General features: G+C 37.4%; 1 long non-coding RNA gene across 1 annotated transcript in view; it reads right to left on the bottom strand.

Annotated features, from left to right (window-relative positions):
* LOC134731996 (uncharacterized) overlaps nt 1–10,728 on the bottom strand; it is a 164,251-nt gene extending 153,523 nt beyond the window's left edge. The window contains exon 1 of the long non-coding RNA XR_010114777.1: nt 10,547–10,728. This is a non-coding gene — a long non-coding RNA (uncharacterized lncRNA). The remainder of the gene's footprint in view (nt 1–10,546) is intronic.
* Between the last annotated feature and the right edge of the window lie 5,029 nt (nt 10,729–15,757).

Here is a 15,757-nt window from a genome sequence, read left to right on the forward strand (position 1 = left end):
TTTGTAAAACTCTATAGCAACTAATTTAAAAATGAGAAATCAGCTCTGTAATTTACTTAGTTTCTATCCATAATTGGCTGCTGGCTCATTCATTATCATACTTTGTGACTATCTTATATAAAATGCCCCTTTAACGGGCCTTATAAACCTGAGTTCCAACAGAAACAGCAATAACAAAGAGTCAAAATGAAAAGAATGGTTAAGTAAATATCTGGTCAGTAAGGATCACTGAGCTCCAAAGCATTTTAGTTTTTTTCCCCATAATAAATGCTTAACCTCAACGATTCAGTCATATCCCACTCTCTTGTCAATATTTATACATAGAAATTTATCTTTTAAAACACAAGTTGAGCCCCACACTGTGATTCACATTTTCAGAATGTTTGTTTATTCAGAATATTTTTTAGTAATTGCTGTGGAGTAATCATAAGGACAATCCAGTTGTCCTTGTTGTCATTAACCAGCAACAACAAATGTCCAGAGTAACCATGAATTTATAAATTTATTTTAATACTTCCTTAGAGTTGTGTGTGTCTATCTTTGGAGAAACAGGAAAAACTCTAACTCAGCCACCCAGAGGCTGTCTGACAAACAATACCTGGGTATTTGGCAATAATTCATCAACAAATATATTTTTCATTTTTAAATGATTTTTATATAGGCATTGTCATCAAATAATTGCCTGTCAAAGTAAGAAGAATAAAGGTCACTGACTCTTTTTAATCATGAGGACTCTAAAATGCACCTCCTCTCCATTTGATGTCATAGATTAGGTTCTCCATTGTGCAACCATCGGCACAAACATCACCTTAGACATGCAAAAGGGACAAGGTGGGAGACGTCCATTTCAGTTACCTTTGCCCAGGCTTTATTTGTTCTGCAGATAAAAAACTTTGGACTTCTTTACCCAACCAGTCATCTTGCACAAACAGTAAACTCCCTCAAAACTTTCTGTTCCCATGGGACCCTTGAGAAAACAAAATGGAAAAAAAAAAAAAAAGCATGATTGAAATCTACTTTCTTCGGTCAACATCCTAACATTGAGCAATTTCTTCACATCTTAAAAGGGACTGTCCTGGCGTCAGATTCAGAGTTAGTGAACTCCCTATTGATCAAATAACTGGAACCAGTAGTAACCAGAGTCAGAATTCCGAGATTACAAACACTTGTTCTGTAACCATTTCCCGTTCCTCCCCATAGCATCATGAGGCCCTTATTCATGTTCAATTCACCTTTGGAAAGCAGTGGTTTCTAAATTTTTAGATCACATATGGTAAAAATTTTTGAACATGTCCATCCTATGTATTCTTATTTATAAATTACATATGTATTACTCTATTCTATGCATCAAAAACACATGCACTGAAAAAAATCTAAATTTAAGATGAAATAAAACATTGAAATAAATAGAAGGTTAAATATCTTCTTTCTGCACACCAATGGATCATTTTGGAATCTTCATGAGGTATAGATACCCTAAATCTGAACCCCCTGCTTTAAGAGATGCAGTGAGCTGTCATTCTCCCAAATCCAATCACCACTTTGGCCTAATCAAAAACCTATTTTCAAGAAAATATCTGCTAGTAGTCATTATCATCTTCTGTGAATAAGGACCCATCATTATAGTGAGGCTTCCAGGAGTATCTGCATTTTAAGAATATGTCTAATTATGAGAAGAAAGCTTTGTTTTGTTTTCATGTGATGTCAGGGATGCCAAAATCATTCAGATATTTGGAGGATTGAAAATGTTTCCTGGTGGCCCTGATCTTGGACAAGTTGAGAAGCTCCTCATCAATGTACATACCTGCGTATACAGTGGCAGCAGCAAACTTAGTAAATACAAATGTTTCAAGCAAACTTAGTAAACAAAAAGGTTTTAAGAACAGCAAATTGGTTAGAAAAGGTAAGGTTAACATGTTGGGTAGGAAATTTTTCTGAGTTGATGAGTTAGATAAAGACTTTCATTAATGCAATTAAAAAATCATTTTTGTCCCAAATAATCAATCACAAGCACTTGCTTAGCTCAAGTACTTACATTTTTCATGAATTTATGAAAATAATTTTCCCAGGGGAAAAGATGAGTAATACTCTAGATTATTTTCATCTTAGTGGATATGAATTTGAAAATTTTTTTTAAAAGTCTGATTTATCCATCAGACATATGCATTGATCCAATTCACCAGGTAACTGCAAAATAGTCTACTTGACTCTAACTTATGAAAACAAAAGGAAAGTGGAGAGTGGAAAGAGCTGATCAGCTGTTGAGAAGTGTTTCTTATGTAGGTATGGGTACATATACTACATGTACACACATACATGTAAATTTATATTTATAGAGAAGCTCCTGCCATTCAGTTTACCATCTAGTTGGGCAAATTGCGTGCCCATGAATAATTATAAAGTGATATATCAGCAGGCACAAAATAATACAGCATAAAACATATCAAACAAGTATGTGCTGGCAGAAAAAAGAGTGGGATATAATTAAAATCTGATTATTATTAATTTCCAGGGAAAAACGGGGGCAAACATTTTAGAAAAATAAATTGGCGCGATGAATGGAAAGAAGTTTAATTTAGCAAATCACACCCTGGGGACACAGGTTTCACTAATGTGAGAAAAGGACCCATACGGATGAAGTATGAGCTATGAAATTAAAGTTAATGGATTGATAAAGGAAAATTGATACAACAAGCCAAATTTTAGTTTTGCTTGAAACATCCAGGTAAGTAAGGCAACATTCATATTGTTGTTGTTGTTGTTTTGCTTAAAATATCCCATAATTCCCTTTTATGCTATGTAAGACAACATAAAGATACCAGCATAAGAAGGCACAACGTAATACTAACCTCATGTCAGGAACTTGACATGTGTGCACAAGAATTGTGCATGCTCTTGGACCTGTTCAAGCTTTGACCTTTGTTTCTGAAATGTCAAGGTATCTCTTGTGTCATCATGAGCCTCCTCCCCCCAGCCCCTCATAGTTCTACCACTGAATGGACATAAACTATGCCAGAAACGATAAGACCTGAGATTTGCTGAACACCACCAATTCTTCTGTCAACATTCCTGTCCTGAAATCTCCTTTTACTTAACAAACCTAGATCACTTTCTGTTTATGGCACAAGAGAGAAGAAAGTGGAGGCAAATAATCAATTACTTCTCTCTAAAAGATAATTCTCAGGAAGGAAACTGATACCACCTGTCTAGTTTATCATGCACTGTCTGGGTTCACCTTTTTCTTTGTCATTGTCACAAGCTGCTCCACCTGCATACCACCCAAACTGCTAACAAGAATGGAAGCTTATCCAGGGCAAAATCTGACTTTTCAATTCCTTTTATATTCTCTGTTATGAGTCAATGAATTCAGTTTCAGCCCCCATGCACATCAGGAACTCAACATGCTTGTTAAGCAAGAGGTGAACACCCCAGTTTTGCTCAGACTGTGTTTTAAAGAATGCATTAAAAAAAGAATTCATGAATGAATCAGCTCATCAAGGTGATCATCAAGTTATGGATCAGATACCCACAAATTTCATTCAGTTTGGTTATTGAAAAAGTCAAAATGACCAAACCACAAATGACCAGAATAGATGTTTTGCACATTTCATAACTAAATAGACTTAACATTGAAAAGTATTGTGCAGCAGTTGATTGTGAAAACTGTCAAGTCAAAGCTAATTAAACTAGATTTTAACCTCCACAAACCAAAGAGAGTGTGCCCATTTTGTCAACATGTTGTACCAGCACATAGCATAGTGTCTGCCACACAGTGGGTGCTTGTGGCAGCTTCTCATTAAGATGAACACATCAATTCTTTCCCTAGTTGAATACACAAACTATTCCCCTCTTGTGAGACCGAATCTATTTGTCCAACTACTGGATCCTGGGTTCTCCCATGATTGCTTTGTCATACACAAGAGGGAAGAAGTGATCTGCATGACTTGCAAGGCTAGGTTTAAGAATTTTTGCAACTTCCACGTGGATTTCTTAGAATACTTGCTTTGAGGAAGTCTGTCACCAAGAGACCAAAAAGTTTTGCTAACCATGTGGAGAGAGAGAGAGAGAGAGAGAGAGATTCCTGACTAGCCCAATGCCAGACATATGAGTGAAGAAACTTTTAGATGGCTCCAGTCTCAGCTACAATCTGACTACAACCAAATGAGAGACAAGAACTGCCCACTGGAGTCCATCGGTCCCAAGAACCATGAGTGATAGTAATAAATTGTTTCATTAAGTCACTAGATTTAGGGTAGCTTATTACACAGCGATAGATAACTGAAACAGTGTTCAGTGTTTATTGAATAAGTAAATGGATTGATAAAAGAAAGCCACTTAGAATAAAGGGTTCCCAAATGAACCCAGTGAAATCCATTAAATAAATTATTTAGGTGATGTCAACAACAGTAAAGACTATCAGAAAATTGGACAACTCTGTGGGTAATTAAGGCCAAGAGGAAATCTGCTACAGAATAGAGAAAGTAATTTTTTTGAGAGTGGAATTTTCCAAATTCACTAACCATCTTGACCGTATTCATTAGATGATTGCTCAGTGCCCTACTTCCCTTTCCACAAAGTAAACTCACGATTGCATTTCAGCCATGATCCTAGGTACAAAGAAGAAGAAAACATGTTAACCAAGAAGGAACATGGGGAACCAGGGAAAGTAGACTTTGGGGAGCCTGATCTTTCTATGAAGACTCTCATTCTTCTCTCTCTTCCTTTAATTTTGTAGAATAGACTTTGGGCTAGGTAACACTGTGTAAAGCAACTAAATATAGCCATAGATCAGGGTGGGTGGGAATGGAAACAAGAGGCTAAATGTTGGACATTAGCAGCTCTTACCTCATCACATCCCCCATAATTGTGCCATTATGCGCACAGAGCTCTTTAGCTGGATATGGTCACCATTTCATAATGATAAGAAGATCAATTAATGACATGATCCACATCTTTCATTGTTTTGATGGTTGCAAATAAGTCTGAGTCACTCTACCATCATTCTTACCACAGGCACAATTGTTTTTCTTTCTTTTTTCTTTTTCTTTTTTTTTTTTGGTGAGGAAAATAAATATCAAGAGGATGTATTCAATCTTCCTTGGAGTTTTAACTTTGTGCCTTTTCAGATGAAACCACATCAGGGTCTGGTCCTCTCTTTTCTGAGTATCCATTTCTTATGGTAGAATAAGTCCTTCTTAGTGCACAAACCCACCCTACTTCCTTCTCGATTACAGAATACTCCCCACCTTGCCCCAACATGAATTCACAAACTCCCCATTCCCAAAGAGATTCCAATTTTGTCAGAGCCCAAAGGCTGTGTTCAAAAGAGGTGCTTTTGCAATCACTGGAAGATGGAAGAGGAAAAGACATTTCTCAGTAGCCACAAGTAGGTTTGTAGGCATTGGCAGAAGGCACATGGAATAAAATATACAAGCGCTTTGACTAACTCTACACAATCAACTTCATGATGCAGTTTAAAACAAAAAAGACATGATTGAAGGTCTCCATGGATCCAATAAACCAACCATCATCAAATCTTTTTTTTTATTTGTCTGTACAAACAGGATCCAGGATCCAGAGTAAGCTCAAGGTCACCTGTTGGGCAAGCAGCCCTTCATGGTCACTCTGAGCAGGCTAGGGAGCAAAATGGCTTAAGCTGGGGCAGAATCTACGGCAGTCATTAAGGAGAATTATCAGAATCAATGGACAAAGTTCTTAAAATCTAGCTTCAAAACATGGGAAAATCTTATTTCCTATTGAATCTATTATCATTTTATTCAAATCAATTCAAAATGATTTATTGTCTGGTATTGTCTGGCACTGGGGATGGAGAATTATAAGATCTGTCCTCAAGGAGCTTTCCAGAGTGATGGGTTATGGAGGTATGACACCTGAATTTCCCATAAGAAGGATAAGGACCGTGTGTGCCATGCACTGTTTTGTTGAGACTCAGTAAGTACCATCTCTGACCCTAAGCTCCTCCCATATCACAAGGACTGAAAGCCTGGAAACTACATTTCCTAAGCTCTCTTGCCCATGGAGTTCTTGATATAATCTTCCATTGAGAGGTGCTCTTGCAATCACTAGAAAGTGGAAGAGAAAAAGACATTTTTCAGTAGCTACAGGCGGGTTTGTTACACAATGGCAGATAGCAGATATGGGGCTATGTGTCAGCTTCTGAGCATCCGTCTGAGAATCATCCACTTCAGTGCTGTAGGCAGCTAAGACCATTGGTGGCAACTCGGATTCCCAGGGATTCCAACACTTCATATTTCCTGGAAGTTAACCTTCACTCCCAGCCCTCCCAATGATTCCATGAAACCTCTAATTCCATACATTGTGTTCCTTCCTAATGAACTAAAATACTTAGAGAATATTTGTCAGAATGGGATAGATATATTTCAGTAATAAATACTCACTGCCCTCCCCCCTGCCCCACCCCAACTCCGAATAGTATAACAAGATAAGGTTATTCTTTGTTCAGGACATAGACTGATTGGCTTCCATCTTGGACCTAAGATTTCTGTGGAAGAGGAAGACAGTACCTAGAGAAAGCACATAAGCCCTCTTCACTGCTAGAATAAAGGTGACACAGTACTTTTCACATTCCATTACAAAAAAAAAAAACCTGGTCTCAAGGCCCCAATTAAATTGTAAGGAAGGGTGAGACTATGGTCTTCCTCTGTGCCCAGAGGGAGGAAATGGTATGATGAACACATTGCATCTTATCAGACTTCTATTTTTTAATTAAATCTGATGGTTATATTTGATACTAAATACTGTGTCCTGTAACAAAATTCTAAAATATGTGGCATAGACTTCATAGTCAAGTAGTGTTTCTAGAAACAGATATAATAGACTGGATGGCTGGAGATTCATATCATGGAGTGGAAAAACACTTGGCAACATTGTTGCCTTTGGTAACCTGAAAGACCACATGACTCTTGAGCTTGTAGGTGAAAAATAACGTGTTGGTTGCTATTGGCTGCTTTTGGGAACACAGTAAAACAATAAGAGGCTATCAGGAAATAATTAACTGGTTTTTGAGCAAAGATAAAAAGAACAAGCATCTACTTCTAGAGCTCCCTTTTGATCTCAACTGCTGTATTAGTCAGGGTAAGTAATGCTCACTGCCATAACAAACAATCCCCAAAAGCTCAATGACTTAATATCTAAAGGTTTATTTCTCACTCACAAAAAGTCTAACGTGGATATTCCTCTGAAGAGGGATTCAGGGATCCCGATTTCTTTCATGTTATGGTTCTACATCTTCTGGCATCAGGGTTATCCTGGCATTATCCAGCCAGAAGATGAAGAGAGGGAAAGGAGAGAGAAAGAGGGAAAGGAGAGAGAAAGAGAGAGAGAGAGAGACTGAGAGAGAGAGAGAGAGATTGTCTCTCTGGCTGAGCAATTGCTTCCTAGAAGGAACTCTACACTGTGGAAGGAGAGGAGGATAAATCTTCATGGTCAGCTAGCCGTTTCTGCATTGGACTCTGAAGTTTTCTGTTTCATTTTTGCTGCCATGTAGTTTATTTTCCCCACTTTAATAATACAGTCCTCCCGTTCTTTCCAACTTCTCTTCCTTTTTCTTTTGACATGCACTTTCCCTTTCATCTCTTATTTGATCTTGCTTTTCTCTTTTATTTTACTGCTAATAATAATTAGCCATAGCGTCCTACTCTCTACTCTTGAGTAATTTCTAAGCATGAGGTTGAGAGAAAAAGATGGGGCTGTCGTCTTGTGGGAGGAAGTTACTTTAGCACTTTTTCCTGCAACTCAAATAGCATCTGATTCTGACTGTTAGGAGTGATAGGCATTGGAAGGGAGACGTCAAAACAAATCTATATGGCAAATAAGATATTTGCAAGACTGTTGATGTTTTTTATGCTTCCATGATCCAAGTTCTTCAGTTTTTCAGGTTTCATGCTGGCTTTGGGGTAAAAGTTTCCAGTGTTGAGTTATTTTCTCTTTATTCAGTTATTAATAGGGACCACTCATTACTGCTGGGTGAGAATGGCAAATGTGATTGAAATCATTTTCAACTCTTTAATAACACAATTATAGTATTTGGACAGTTTTCTTTCATTTACACTTGTAACTCCTATCCATTTTTAGTTTGGGGAAAGAAATATACATTTTTTTAAATGTAAGATTTGAGTATTTTATCATATGCAAATGCCACATCCCCCATAAGAAGCAACCAGCACAAGTAACTATTTCTTCCCTACAAGCTACCTTGCTCTACACTTTACTTTTTGGTTTAGGACAGAAGAATAAGGCTTTAGTTCCTACCCTTTCAAACAATTCCCCACTTTGAGTCCAGGATCAGTCTGCTCAGAAATTTGAGTTTTCCAAAATGGAGGTTCTTCAAAAAATTAAAAATAGACCTTCAATATAATCCAGCAATTCCTCTACTATTATATATCCAAGAAAATAAAATCAGCATCTCAAAGAGATATCTACACTCCCATGTTCATTACAGCATTATTCACAATGACCAGGATATAGAAAAAAACTAATTGCCTATTGACAGATAAATAAATTGTGTGATATTTACACATATATATACATGCACATGTATGCATATATATACATATGTGTATATATGCATATGTATGTATACGTATGTGCATATATATGTATGTGTATATTGGAATACTATTTAGCCTTTAAGAGGAAGGAAATCCTGTCATTTATGACAACATAGATTAACTTGGAGGACATTATGTTAAATGAAATAAGCCAAGCACAGAAATAGCAATATTAAATGATCTCACTTATATGGGGAATCTAAAAGAGTTGAATTCATAGAGGCAGAGAGTAGAGTAGCAGTTCTCAGGGACAAAGGGGTAAGGGAAATGGAGAAATGTTGGTCAAAAGATACAAAGTTTCAGTTATGCAGGATGAATAAGTTCTACAGACTTAATGTATAACACTGGGACTGTAGTTTATAATACTGTATTGTATACTTGAAATTTGCTAAGACAGTAGATCTTAAGCGTTCTCACCACACACAAAAAAGGTAACTACGTGAAGGCACCCATATATTAATTATCTTGATTTTTAAATCAACTCACTATGTATACGTATATCAAAACCTCACACTGTGCATCTTAAAAAGATACAATTTCAATTTTAAAAAATAAATTTGAGTTTTCTAACTTGAATTAAAATCTATGCTGAGCAAGACTCAACCCTCTCAATTCCACTTCATTATTTGGCAAAGGGTCCTAGTAAAGTCACAGCATCCAGCATCTTTCTATTTCTGTGGATTTTTTCCTCTTTTCTAGTGGAATATTGACATGACACTAGAGCCCTGGAAACTTGAGAAGCTTCTAGAAGCACTTTTGAGTATAAGAGCACTGTTTTGTATATTCGGGGCAGCAAAAATAATACCAATACATAATATTCTTTATAATCTTTATGTGCTTGCCAGACATTGTGCAAGTATCGTCCCATTTAATCCTCCTAAAGTGTTAAGAGGCAACTATTATTATCATCCTTTTTTAAAATTTTTTTATTATACTTTAAGTTCTGGGATACATGTGCAGAACATGCAGGTTTGTTACATAGGTATACACGTGCCAGGTGGTTTGCTGCACCCATCAACCTGTCATCTACATTAGATATTTGTCCTAATGCTCTCCCTCTCCTAGACGTCCACTGCCTGACAGGCCCCAGTGTGTGATGTTCCCCTCCCTGTGTCCATGTGTTCTCTTTGTTCAACTCCTATTTATGAGTGAAAACATGCGGTGTTTCGTTTTCTGTTCTTGTGTTAGTTTGCTGAGAATGATGTTTTCCAGCTTCATCCATGTCCCTGCAAAGGACTTGAAGTCATCCTTTTTTATGGCTGCATAGTATTCCATGCTGTGTATGTACCACATTTTCTTTATCCAGGTTTTCATTGATGGGCATTTGGATTGGTTCCAAGTCTTTGTTATTGTGAACAGTGCTGCAAGAAACCTACGTGTGCATGTGTTTTTATAGTAGAATGATTTATAAACCTTCTTATTTTATAGATTAAGAAACTGAGGCTTGGAGAAAGTAAGTCAAGAAGATACAGCTCTTAAATATTGCTTTAAGAACTTCAACTTGACTCTATTTGACTAGAAAGCCTGTAACTTAACCACTCTTATTACCTACCAGTCTATTTCCATAAAAACGACCCAAAGATGATGGGAGTTGGACAAAGTCAATTAGCAGAAAAGAAAAAAAAATTGCAAATTCTTATGGAAATGAATCATAGCAATAATAATTACCAACATTTCTTGAGCACTTACTATATGCCAGGCACTGTTCTAAAGCCTTTGGCTGGACTAACTCATGGAATCCTCACAATGACCCTAAAAGGTAAGTGCTATTATCTTTTTTTTTCTTTCAGATAAAACTGAGGCACAGAGAAATTAAGTTACAGGATCACACAACTAGCCATTTGCAGGATGTAAAGTAATTGAAATAAGAGCATCATGAACCTATTTGCTACCCATGGAGATAAAAATGGACAAACTGGAAATATAACTATTGTAAGTTCTTCAGCATGGCTTACCTTCTGTGATCTGCTTACATGGTCAGAACCATCCTTAGGTAACAAGCATACAAAGCTCTGGCCCAACCTCTGTCCTCATCTGAATGTAGGAAGCTTTGGATGATGTCTGCGTATCCTCAGAACAGTCTCCTAACCATTCCTCTCTCAACCAGACCCGGAGGCATCCAGTGCCAAGGAGCTCTTCTGTCCTATTGAAAGCAGAGAATGGTTCTCTCTGAAATAACTACAAAGAGCAAGCAAATTTAGTCAGTTTATGCAAAACACAAAATGGCATCTGCCATCTGGAAAAACACACTAAAGCCGTGAGCCGTCAAGCCCCTTTCAAGACTTTGGCATGTAAAATCAACATTTTTTTTTTAAGTCTGAAAGGTCCATGTGAACTTCCAGCTTCATTAAATGTAATTCACCCTCCCCACCCCTCCAATTCCTGTTGTTGACATCCACTCACCCATCACTCATAGTTCCCCATTTAAAAAAATTAGATAGGTAAGTAGATAGACAGATAGATAGATAGATAGATAGATAGATAGATAGATAGATAGATAGACAGAGTTTTTTACTAAGTGGTGAAAAGGTCTCTGAGAGATGAGCTTACCAACAGAGGATTTTTAAAGAAGATAATAAAGAAATATCCTTCATAATTACCTTCTTTTTCACGTTCAAAATGGTTTAAACAAATAAACTTGCCTTTGTGTTGCCTATATATACTTGGAACCTAGTTTGTCACTGACATTCCGGAGGCCCAAGATTGTGAGTTGATGCTGCTGGTGTCTCTGTGATCACAAACTCCTGATCTTGCCTCCATCTGCACTAACCTCAAGGAGTTCAAGACAGATGAGAACAAGAAGGGCTGCTTAGGTTTTGCCTTAGTGCCAGGCTGGGTAAGCAGGGCATCCAGGCAGAAATATGTCCAGCAGACAGGAACAAAAATAAGGTAAGATGCTGTCAATGCTTCGTTAAGAGTTATGTTTAAATGGGTAGGAATTGAGACCTGAAAAGTCACTGATGCAGTGTCAGGGGAAGGCCGATCAAACCAAATGCACGGAGAAGGAACAGAATCACCACTGAGGATGAAGTTATCCATGGTCTTCAAATCAAGGAGGCTGGGGCACAGTCAGAAACAGAGAACAAGACAAGAACACTGGACCAAAACATAAGAAACAGTAGCTAACGTGCAATAAGGGATTCCCATGGCTAGCTACTTCACATCCATTAGATCATTGAGTGTCACAACAATTATAAGAGGAAAGTACTGTGCATATGAGAAAACTGGAGGCCAGAGAAGTTAGGTCACACTGCTAGAGGAGGTGTTTAGATTTAAATACAGATAGTCTGATTTCAGAGTCTATCCCTATAACCACCACATATTACTGCCCAGCATATGTACGTACAGCCCAGACTAGAAAGATATACACCATAGGCTGTTTTCTCCTGGTGATAGAATAACAGGTGACTTTTATTTTATCCAATGTATTACTCTGTATTTCCATATTCTCTATTTTATAATCAGAACTTTTCAAAGGTTACTGGGATAAGAAACTAAAACTTGCTTAATGGAAAAAAGAACCTGAAACTTGATGAATGAAGAAAACTTGGTTTTCTTAGGAACAGAAAACCATATAAGGCCAGAGGTTGGTGTCAGGATCTGAATAGTACCTAGGATTGGTCCTGGTGCTGTTCAGATCAGAGTCTGCCACTGTCTTTTTCCATGTCAATCCCATTCCAAGGCCGAGGATGTGTTCCCCAGGTCAGATCACTGGGAGTAGGGGAGGGACTGTGAGGAGCCAGGATGAGGAATGGTTCATTTCTCCAGGGCTGATCTGATCACAGCATCAGATTCTCCATTTCTTTTCTTAGTCAGCACAATCTATCTATATGTATTTGACCGTGACTGGCTCATTCCATCATCCTCCGCTACAACATTTAGAAGTGCCTGGTGGCACTTGCATCAAAATGACTGGTCTTTTGATCATTTCTTTCCCTTTCAGATTTAGGGAGATGTACTGAAGTCTTCCAGAAGTCAGTATGCTGCTCTAATAGAAACAGATATGAGCTTGGAATCCACCAGACCTCACTTAAAACCTTAGCTCTGTCGCTTATCAGCTGTGTGACCGTGGACAATTTATTTAACCTCTTTGGTCCTCAGTTTCCTCATCTGTAAAATGCAAGATGCTTGGAGGATTGGATTGGCACTATAAATTGTTCTTGTTGTTATTATTATTATCAGCAACAGTAATAACATTAGATACTATCCCCCATGAGTTGCAGCAGAAGACCCATTCCTGCCACTCCTGGACGGTTGCCAAGTTGCTGCAGAAATGATGTGACAGTGGACTCCAATATATTATTGAAGTGACATTCTCCAACTCCAGGGCCCGAGGAGCTTGCTGCTATCACAGAAGCTCCTTTAGGCCAGTCTTTTGAGTGTCACTTACACCAGTTTGGAAGTAATCTGCTTGCTCGCCCTTCCAGCAAAGGATGTCATGATCAGCTAATGGAAAGTGACAAGAAGGGATATAATGAATGAGAGGGAGTTAAAGTTTGGGATAAAAAAAGAGCCTTGTTCTTTTGGGGAATGCACAATGCTAAGCATACCATGTTAAATCGTGCGTGTCAAATAATGGACTAATTAAGAATCTTCATCCATTTTTTTCACATCTCATTTTTGTTGTCCTTTCAAAGATGTATTTTCAAATTAGCTCTTAGCTCTTTAAATAAGTACCAACAGGAAATAAAAAGACACCTTGCCTATCAGAGAAGGAAATGATAAACTGAAAAGAAAATACATGGGAAAGAAGATGGAGGTTTTGTGGGAAATGCTGAGAAGTTTTTATCATCATAGCAGCAACTTCTTGAATAATGGAATTTAATAACATATAATAAACTATGATCCAGGAGAACTCTAATTCAATCCCACTAATTGTTTGAGCCAGTGAAAGGAAGGCAAAGTTTACCGTGCCAACATGCTGCTAATGCTACTGAACACCGCAGGGAACAGACAATTGTTCCCAGCTGCCTACCTCCTCACACAGAGGGGGCACATGGTCCCTGCCCCAAACACCGAGCTGAATCTCCAACTTTCAGTGACAATCCTAGTTCTAGGACTTTAAAGTCATAAAAATGTAATTTTTGCAATCAACAAACTATTGTATTAAGCAGAGAATGGAGGGGTAGCTAGATACAAAGCCCCCAATTAGATTATAAAGAATAATAACAAATATGCTTTCACGCTAATGCCAAAAAGTACAAAAACCTATTATAAATTTAATTGAGCACATGATCATAAGCGCTGTTTTTCTACTTACACAGTTTTGCTGTATTAAGGTAGACTCCAAATAAAGAAACACTTTTTTTTCATTGTTATTGAAAAGGGTGCTTTTTTTTCTTTTCACTTTGGATCATTTGACCAATGTCAAAAAATGGGAAGATATAATTAAGAAAAAAATTATTTTTTCCTGTGTTTACTCAGTTTATATTTAAGTATAGAAATTAAGAAAAGGAATTGAGGCAATTATTTGGATAATTCAGGTCTCTGCTAAAAGAGGAGGTTTCTAATGAAAATATATTATTTTTGCCTGAATTATTCAGATAATGCCTTTAGTTTTCTACTTTATTTTATAGGTGTGGGTTTGCCTATTGACAAAAAAAAATCCTTTGTAATAATCTTAAATGACTCTTTAGGTTTTTATGACAATTAAATATATAGGGGTTTTGGTACATAAATCTTATATACCTCAGGAATAAACCATCTAAAATTCTACAGAACATTTTGCAAAGCAGCTATTTAAATTACTAAACCGAAATAACAACAACAACAACAACAAAAAACAAGAATAAGTATTAACTTTTCTCTCCCAAAAGGGTTCATGAAACCTTAATGATTACATTTGGCGGTAGAAGGAGGAGTGAAATACCTTTGTAAACTGATAGTCTAAAAACAGGAAAATTAGTATTGTGGCACGGCTATGAGCAGCTAATAAAGAGAACATGGTTAAAAGAGATTAAGGTTCAAATTAAGGTCAGAAAAGAGACTGATTGAGGAAAACTGCCATGTTCCATTGCATGGCAGTTTAAGTGAGACAGTTTCCCCCTGAATCAGCCTTAGGTTGAAAAATTACACTGTTGGGGTTAATAAAGAGGCTGGGCATTTGTTTGGACTGAGACTTCAATTAAAATGTTATTTGGGGTGGCCAGAGCTAATGTCTTGCTTAGAGGTAAACTGAACTGCCTTTTAAGAGGATGGAAAAAAAAGTAGATGAAGAAGAATAAAAAAGACCACCTAATCTGTCAAAGACCCTGAATAACTGGCAGAAAGAATTGTGTTTGCTGGACCTGTGCCCAACTCAGCAGTGAGCATTCTTAAAGGTTTTGTGACATCATCTGAGGCAGCTGAGGTTTTCTGGGTTTTTGATTGTTGCACTGGGTGAAGAATCTAGTGTTCAGCTGAGCCTTTTTGGGACAAAGAAAAAAATCTGGTTGGTATAATATGCCAAGTTTGGGCTTTCTTTTTTTTTTTTTTAATGCTGCAAAAGGGGTGGGACCAAGAATTCTGGGTCTTAGTCTCATGACTCCTCTCCAAAGACAAAAATTGATGGATACAGTTAATTGAATTTCTCAGTCCATACCGATTTGCCCACAGTTAGACAAAACCCACCAAAGTTTGCTTTCATTTCACTTCTTTAGGGTGAAATAAGTTCCTCTTCCTCTACATTCACTCCTAAATAAGTTCCTCTTCCCCTACATTCACTCCTATATTCCATAGGGATTCATTCAGCATGTTTACTCTGGCCAGCATCAAACATATTTTGGTCAACAAAACACACACATTTCCAAAATTTTATAGGGCTTATACTTCGAGGAAAGGAGGAGCAGCTGATAAGTCATATATATATTTACAAACTGCTAACATTAAAAGAAACAACGTGGTGATGGAGATAGATTCCAGTTCTTTCGGTATTTTTCTTAATCAGTCCCATGAGCAGCAACGTGGAGACCTCATTACAACAGCATGGGGTGGCTAAGGCAACTGGTTAATGGTAGATACAAAATGTGTGATTTTCTGTTGGGGAGTTGAATTTGGGATCTGGTCACAGAGATAAAGAGATTCACAGAAAGAGAGGTGGGACAGCCCCAAATAGCGTGGATAAGAATGAAAATTAACTTAAGAATATGGATGTGATTGGAATTTTTTTGTCCAAAGAGTGATACAAC

Source organism: Symphalangus syndactylus, chromosome 19 (genome assembly GCF_028878055.3).
Source record: "Symphalangus syndactylus isolate Jambi chromosome 19, NHGRI_mSymSyn1-v2.1_pri, whole genome shotgun sequence".
NCBI classification, from domain to species: Eukaryota; Metazoa; Chordata; class Mammalia; order Primates; family Hylobatidae; genus Symphalangus; species Symphalangus syndactylus.